General features: G+C 35.4%; 1 long non-coding RNA gene across 1 annotated transcript; it reads right to left on the bottom strand.

Annotated features, from left to right (window-relative positions):
- Positions 1-389: 389 nt before the first annotated feature.
- Positions 390-5609, bottom strand: LOC139033729 (uncharacterized). The gene is made up of 2 exons (XR_011486209.1): positions 2582-5609; positions 390-1162 (listed from the first exon to the last, which is right to left on the bottom strand). It is a non-coding gene; the product is annotated as an uncharacterized lncRNA (long non-coding RNA).
- Between the last annotated feature and the right edge of the window lie 3036 nt (positions 5610-8645).

Genomic DNA, 8645 nt, shown 5'->3' with positions numbered 1-8645 from the left:
GTATATATATGTATATAAATATATCTATAACATATTTTATAATATATATAAAATATATAATACATATGAATAATATATATTATGTAATATATAATCATATAATTATATTTCATATTTATCATACAATTATGATTATATAGTAATTTATGGATATATATATTACATATGTATATATTCATATTATATATATAATGTATGTATGTGTTCATATAATATATGTAAGTATATATGATAATATATGTATATACATATGTGTATATATGCATGTATATATGCAGATATATTTATTTATATATTAAATATATTATATTAATATATAACATTAAATATATAATACTTAAATGATAGATTATATAAAATATGTATATTTAATAAATTACACATTATGATTAATGAATGTATTAATATTTATTTCTATTAAATATAATATATAATATATAATTATTATATAAAATATATACATAATATGTAATATTAAATACAGCTGTTAACTCAAGCCAGTAGCCTCATCTCATTTTCAAACAAAGACAAATTTATATGTTTCAAAACTGGAGGAAAATAGGACTGAGCTGGTTTGATTAAGAAATATATATAATTAACCCATGAAAGTGACAGTTGCTCATTTGTGTCTGACTCTTTGGGACCATGGACTGCATCATCCATGGAATTCTCCAGGCCAGAATATTGGAGTGGGTAATCTTTCCCTTCTCCAGGGATCTTCCCAACCCAGGGATCAAACCCATGCCTCCCACACTGCTGACGGATTCTTTACCTGATCCACAAGGAAAGTGAGGTAGAGGAGTATAAACATGTAAGCGGTTTAGGTGATTTAATAAACTCTCAAGATAATTTTATTTAAACATATTCAGTGCTTTATAAACTGAACGTGTATCTATATCTCGAATGAAAACTAACTTCCCTATGGTCCCAAGTCTTATTACTGCTATGAATTCTATAGAGAAAGGAGGTTCTAGTTAACTAAAATGATTTATTTTTACAGGACTTACGAAGTAGGAAAAATATGTTGTCATTTTTTGTGTGCAGAAACACTCATAAAACAAACTTCTGGGGGACTTTCCTGGTGGTCCACTGGTTAAGACTCCACATTTCCAATGAAGGGGGCATGGCTTCCATCCTGGTCTGGGGACTAAGATTGCACATGCTACGTGGCAAGAAAAGAAGAGAAAAGAAAAACATTGTGATTTAAGTTAGTTTAAAAGGAGATAACTGGAGAGGGAAATGGGAACCCACTCCAATGTTCTTGCCTAGAAAAGCCCATGAACAGAGGAGCCTTGTAGGCTACAGTCCATGGGGTAGCAGTCAGACATGACTGAGCAGCTATGCATGCATTCATGTTTACCTCAGTAATATATTTAAAATACAGTGTGTGGATTCATTTGTGACTATTATTTTTTAATGTGTTATCTTTGAGAGGAAATCATGCTATTTTTTGTTTTGCTTTTATTTTTTATTGGAGTATAGTTGATTTATGATGCTGCATTAGTTTCTGCTGTACATGGAAGTGAATCAGGTATATCCCCCTCCCTGTAAGACCTCCCTCCCACCCCTACCATCCTACTTCTCTAGGTGATTACAGAGCACCAAAATGAGTTTCCTGTGCTTTATATCATGTTGCCACTAGCTGTCTGTTTTACATGTGGTAGTATATATGTGTGTGTTTGTGTGTCTATCCTAATCTCTCAATTTGTCCCACCCTCCCTTACACCCACCACTGTATCCACATGTCCACTTTCTATGTCTGTGTCTTTGTTTCTGCCCTGTAAATGGAATCATCTGTACCATTTTTCTAGATGCCACATATATTGATTAATATATAATATTCTGAGTTACTTCACTCTATGACAGATTCTAGGTCTCCCCATGTCTATTTCCTTTCTTTTTATGGCTGAGTACTATAATATCCCATTGTATACATGCACCACTCTTCTTTACCCATTCAAGTGTCAGGGAACATTTACTGATTCTGTGTTTTAGCTATTGTAAATAGTGTTGCTACAAACATTGGGGTATATATATCTTTTCAAATTGGTGTTTTCTCCAGATACATGGGCAGTAATAGAACTGCTGAATCATATAACAATTTTCTCAGATTTCCCTGGTAGCTCAGATGGTAAAGAATTTGTTTGCAGTGTAGGAGATCTGGGTTTGATTCCTTGGTTGGGAAGAGCCCCTGGAAAATGGAATCACTACCCACACCAGATTTCTTGCCTGGAGAATCTCATGGACAGAGGAGCCTGGCGGGCTACAGTTTATAGAGTCACAAAAAGTCAGACATTAGAAGCAATGGAGTAGCCCTCATAGTAAACAAAAGAATCTGAAATGCATTACTTGGTACAATTTTAAAAGTGACAGAATCATCTCTGTTTGTTTCCAAGGCAAACCATTCAATATCACAGAAATCCAAATTCATGCCCCAACTACTATGCTTAAACAGATGAAGTAGAATGGTTCTATGAAGACCTAAAAGATGTTCTAGGATTAGCACCAAAAAAAAAAAAAAAAAAAAAAAATGAGCTTTTCACCATAGGGGCTTGAAATGCAGAAGGAAATAGAGAGATACCTGGAGTAACAGGCAAGTTTGGTCTTGGAGTACAAACTGAAGCAGGACAAAGGCTGAGAGAGTTTTGCCAAGAGAACACACTGGTCATAGCAAACATCTTCTTCCAACAATACAAGAGATAACTCTACACATGGACATCACCAGATGGTCAAAACCAAAATCAGATTGATTATACTCTTTGCAGCTGAACACGCAGTTCTATACAGGCAGCAAAATTAAGACTGGGAGCTCACTGTGGATCAGACCATGAATTCCTCATTGCAAACTTCAGACTTAAATTGAAGAAAGTGGGGAAAACCACTAAACCATTCAGTTCAGTTCAATTCAGGCGCTCAGTTGTGTCCGACTCTTTATGACCTCATGAATCACAGCACGCCAGGCCTCCCTGTCCATCACCAACTCCTGGAGTTTACTCAAACTCATGTCCATCGAGTCGGTGATCCCATGCAGCCATCTCATCCTCTGTCGTCCCCTTCTCCTCCTGCCCCCAATCACTCCCAGCATCAGGGTCTTTTCCAATGAGTCAACTCTTCGCATGAGGTGCCCAAAGTATTGGAGCTTCAGCTTCAGCATCAGTCCTTCCAGTGAACACCCAGGACTGATCTTTAGGATGGACTGGTTGGATCTCCTTGCAGTCCAAGGGACTCTCAAGAGTCTTCTCCAACACCACAGTTCAAAAGCATCAAATTTTCGGCACTCAGCTTTCTTCACAGTCCAACTCTCACATCCATACATGACCACTGGAAAAACCATAGCCTTGACTAGATGGACCTTTGTTGGCAAAGTACTGTCTCTGCTTTTTAATATGCGATCTAGGCTGCTCATTACTTTCCTTCAAAGGAGTAAGCTTTACTTCCATTGTCATGTCATTTTTATTTAATTATATTTTAATGGAAGGATAATTGCTTTACAGAATCTTGTTGTTTTCTGTCAAACCTCAGCAGCCATAGACATGCATATGTCCTCTTGCTCTTGAACCTCCCTCCCATTTCTCTCCCCACCCCACACCTGCAGGTTGATACAGAGCCCCTGTTTGAATTCTCTGAGACATACTGCAAATTCCCACTGGTATCTATTTTGCATATGGTAATGTAAGTTTCCATGTTACACCCTCCATAAATCTCATTTTTTCGACCCATCAACCTCTCTCTTATTGTATAGGGCCATCATGGATAATGCAGGATAATCTTTATATTTCAAAATTCTTAATTCAAGTACTTCTGCAATCTCTTTTGCCATGGAAAGTAACTTATTAACGGATTCTGGAGGTTAAGACACGAACACCTTTTGGGAGTGTTTTATCTAGAGTACCACAATGTGGTATGCTGCTTTTATTTCACTTTGAATTTATTGAGTTCATGGGGCTGTAAATCAATGTTTTAAACTAATCTGGGAATTTTTAGCCATTATTATTTTGAGTTTTATTTCTACCTCCCCACCACAACTTTTGAAACTATGACTTCACACAAACTTTGGAACACTTGATATATTCTAACAGATTTGTGAGGTTCTGTTCATTTTCTTTTCACCTTTATTTCTTTGTTCTTCAGAGTGATAACTGATCTATAATTAAGTTTACTACTTCTCCCTCCCACAAACTCAGATTTCCTTTTGATTCTAACTTGTGAAATTTTCATTACTATTATTATAACTTCTATCTCTAGAATTTTCATGTGGTTCTTTCTTAAAAGTTTTATGTTAATTTTTTATTTATTAATTCAATAATGGAATAATTTTCTTTCCTTCCTTGAACACAATTGTAATGTTTTCTTTGAAGAAATTTCTTCACTAAATTATTATCTCGACCCATTCAGAATTAGTTTCTGGTCATTGCTTTTCTTCCACTTATGAGTTTCATATTTCAGTTTTATTTGAGAAATGCAAATCAAAACTACAGTGAGTAACCACATTAAACAGGTCAGAATGCCATCATTAAAACATCCACAAATAACAAATGCAGGAGAGGGTGTGGAGAGAAGGGAACCCCCCCCCACACTGTAGGTGGGAATGTAAGCTGGTACAGCTACTATGGAAAACAGTATGGAGATTTTCCAGAAAACTAAAAACAGAATTACCATATGATACAGCAATCCCACTTCTGGGAGATAAACAAACATAACTATAATTCAAAAAGACACAAGCACACCTATCTTCATAGCAGCACTATTGACAATAGCTGAAACATGGAGACAATCTAAATTCCATTGACAGATAAGTGGATAAAGTAGATGTGGTACAAATATACAATGGAATACTGCTCAGCCATAAAAAAGAATGAAATAATGCCATTTATTGCAACATGAATGGACTAGAGATTGTCATACTGAGTGAAATAAGTCAGAAAGAGAAAGACAAGTTTTACACAATATTGCTTATATGTGGAATCTAAAATATGATGCAAATGAACTTATTCGCAAAACAGAAATAGATTCATAAACATAGAGAACAGAATTGTGGTTGCCAAGGGTAGGGTGAGAGGGAGAGGATGGACTGGGAGTTTGGTATTGGGAGTAGATGTGAACTATTACATTTAGAATGGACAAAGAGAAAAGTCCTAATGTGTAGAGCTATATTCTCTATCCTGTGATAAACTATAATGGAAAAAAATAGTTTAAACATTGTATATATGTGTATAACTGAGGCACTTTCCTATATAGTACAGGAAAATGTACAATGCTGTAACTCATCTATACTTCAATAAAAAAAGAAAAATAATAGAGTACAATTTTCTTCCTACCTTAACAGGGAAATAAGAAGAATATTATGAAATTAAATGTATAAATGAACATTTGGAGTAATAGCAAATTTGAGTGCAGATAAATCATCACATAAATTGAGGTAAGTTATTACAGATAAATATTATTGTTGGCTTATTATCACCTTATATTATTTAAGGAAATGATAATAGTATTATCTTGATTTGTATTTTATTTTTATTAGGCCATTCACTGGGCCTTTGTCTAGTAAGTTTAATAAAGCTCTGATAGTTAGCAGTCATTTGCTCTAGTAACAATAATTTACACACAGGGTGTCTCTCTTTTTTTTTTTTTTTTCTTTTTTTTTTTTTCTTTTTTTTTCCTTTTATTTTTATTAGTTGGAGACTAATTACTTTACATCATTGCAGTGGTTTTTTTCATACATTGAAATGAATTAGCCATGGATTTACATGCATTCCCCATCCCAGTCCCCCCTCCCACCTCCCTCTCCACCCGATCCCTCTGGGTCTTCCCAGTGCATCCAGGCCCGAGCACTTGTCTCATGCACCCAACCTGGGCTGGTGATCTGTTTCACCCTAGATAATATACATGTTTCGATGCTGTTCTCTTGAAACATCCCACCCTCGCATTCTCCCAGAGTCCACAAGTTTGTTCTATACATCTGAGTCTCTTTTTCTGTTTTGCATATAGGGTTATCGTTACCATCTTTCTAAATTCCATATATATGTGTTAGTATACTGTAATGGTCTTTATCTTTCTGGCTTACTTCACTCTGTATAATGGGCTCCATTTTCATCCATCTCATTAGAACTGATTCAAATAATAAAATACTTAGGAGTATATCTACCTAAAGAAACAAAAGACCTATACATACAGAACTATAAAAGACTGATGAAAGAAATCAAAGAGGACACAAACAGACGGAGAAATATACCATGTTCATGGATTGGAAGAATCAATATTGTCAAAATGGCTATACTACCCAAAGCAATCTATAGATTCAATGCAATATCTATTAAACTACCAACGGTATTTTTCACAGAACTAGAACAAATAATTTCACAATTTGTATGGAAATACAAAAAACCTCGAATAGCCAAAGTAATACTGAGAAACAAGAATGGAACTGGAGGAATCAACCTGCCTGACTTCAGACTATACTACAAAGCCACAGTGATCAAGACAGTATGGTACTGGCACAAAGACAGAAATATAGATCAATGGAACAGAATAGAAAGCCCAGAGATAAATCCACGAACCTATGGTCACCTTATCTTCGACAGAGGAGGCAAGGATATACAATGGAAAAAAGACAACCTCTTTAACAAGTGGTGCTGGGAAAACTGGTCAACCACTTGTGAAAGAATGAAACTAGAGCACTTTCTAACACCATACACAAAAATAAACTCAAAATGGATTAAAGATCTAAATGTAAGACCAGAAACTATAAAACTCCTAGAGGAAAACATAGGCAAAATACTCTGACATAAATCACAGCAGGATCCTCTATGACCCACATGCCAGAGTAAGAAATAAAAGCAAAAATAAACAAATGGACCCTAATGAAACTTAAAAGCTTTTGCACAACAAAGGAAACTATAAGCAAGGTGAAAAGACAGCCCTCAGATTGGGAGAAAATAATAGCAAATGAAGCAACAGACAAAGGATTAATCTCAAAAATATACAAGCAACTCCTCCAGCTCAACTCCAGAAAAATAAATGACCCAATCAAAAAATGGGCCAAAGAACTCAACAGACATTTCTCCAAGGAAGACATACAGATGGCTAACAAACACATGAAAAGATGCTCAACATCACTCATTATCAGAGAAATGCAAATCAAAACCACAATGAGGTACCATTATACACCAGTCAGGATGGCTGCTATCCAAAAGTCTACAAGCAATAAATGCTGGAGAGGGTGTGGAGAAAAGGGAACCCTCTTACACTGTTGGTGGGAATGCAAATTAGTACAGCCACTATGGAAAACAGTGTGGAGATTTCTTAAAAAGCTGGAAATAGAATTGCCATATGACCCAGCAATCCCACTTCTGGGCATACACTCCAAGGAAACCAGATCTGAAAGAGACACGTGCACCCCAATGTTCATCGCAGCACTGTTTATAATAGCCAGGACATGGAAGCAACCTAGATGCCCATCAGCAGACGAATGGATGAGGAAGCTGTGGTACATATACACCATGGAATATTACTCAGCCACAGGGTGTCTCTTAAGTAATGAAATAAAACAAATTAGACACAAAAAGAAGGAAAAAATAACATTTATAGTGAAATAGTTAGCTTAGAATATCTCAACCTAAACATTACCAGAACACTATTAGCTTACCTTATTTATTTATTTGTTTGTTTATTTATTTATTTTGGAATTCCTTTGTTTATGACACTGGGAAGTGCTGTGACAGCCACAAGTAGGTTTATTATTAAGGACACATGAAAACCAAAGAGTGTTCAGGAATAGGTTCTCAGACAAAATCCAGGGGATATCATTTCTAATCATGGCTCCATCACTGACAAGTTCATCTATTTCATTATGAACAGGTCCATTTCTCCCCCAATGTTTTCTTTTGAAAAATTATACATCAGAAGTAATGGTAAGCTATAAAGAATCACTCCAAAAAAATCACAAATACTGTTCAATTTGTTTCTACAATTTTTATTTAAACAAATATATTTAAATTGCACAATTAAAACTCACCACAGAATTTGAATCAATGAGAAAAATGGTTACTATATAGTATATAAAATATAAAGAGTATAACTTCTTTCATTTGATTCTCCGTGGACATTTTATACACTAATAGAAGAAATCTCATGATCTATTTTATGCAGCTCCACCAAAGATTTAATTTCAAATTCTCTAAACAGTGAGTACTCAAGGCCTTTTGGAGAGTGTAATTCTTTGAGGGACTATATCTGAGATAATTCTCCTTGCTCCATTTTACCTCTACAATGAAGAGAAACGAGTACCAATAAGTATTGCATCTCCCTCCGTGGGATGGCAGATAAAATGCTCAGAAAATAAACTGCTTTCACTGTGCTATCTGCTGATGTGCTGCTTAATAGTAGGTGGTTGTCCTCTGATCGCTGGTTAACCGCCTTTAGAAACAGTCCACTGCAGTTCTGAAGTGGGACTCTAGGAATGTTATAATTGGGGCAGAATAAACAGATTCTATTTAATGTGACAGCTTGAGGAAAACCCAAGATTAGAGTATCAGAGGCTACCTATAATAGGAAAACAGCAACAACAAAAAAGCAGCCCAAATTCATCATTTTCTAATACATTTTCCCCTCAGGTATATCAAGGGTGCAAATAAACTTCAACAGCA

This window comes from Odocoileus virginianus, unplaced genomic scaffold, assembly GCF_023699985.2.
Source record: "Odocoileus virginianus isolate 20LAN1187 ecotype Illinois unplaced genomic scaffold, Ovbor_1.2 Unplaced_Scaffold_49, whole genome shotgun sequence".
Classification (NCBI taxonomy): domain Eukaryota; kingdom Metazoa; phylum Chordata; class Mammalia; order Artiodactyla; family Cervidae; genus Odocoileus; species Odocoileus virginianus.
Note: the sequence above shows the minus strand (reverse complement) of the source record. Positions and strands in the feature narration are given on the sequence as shown.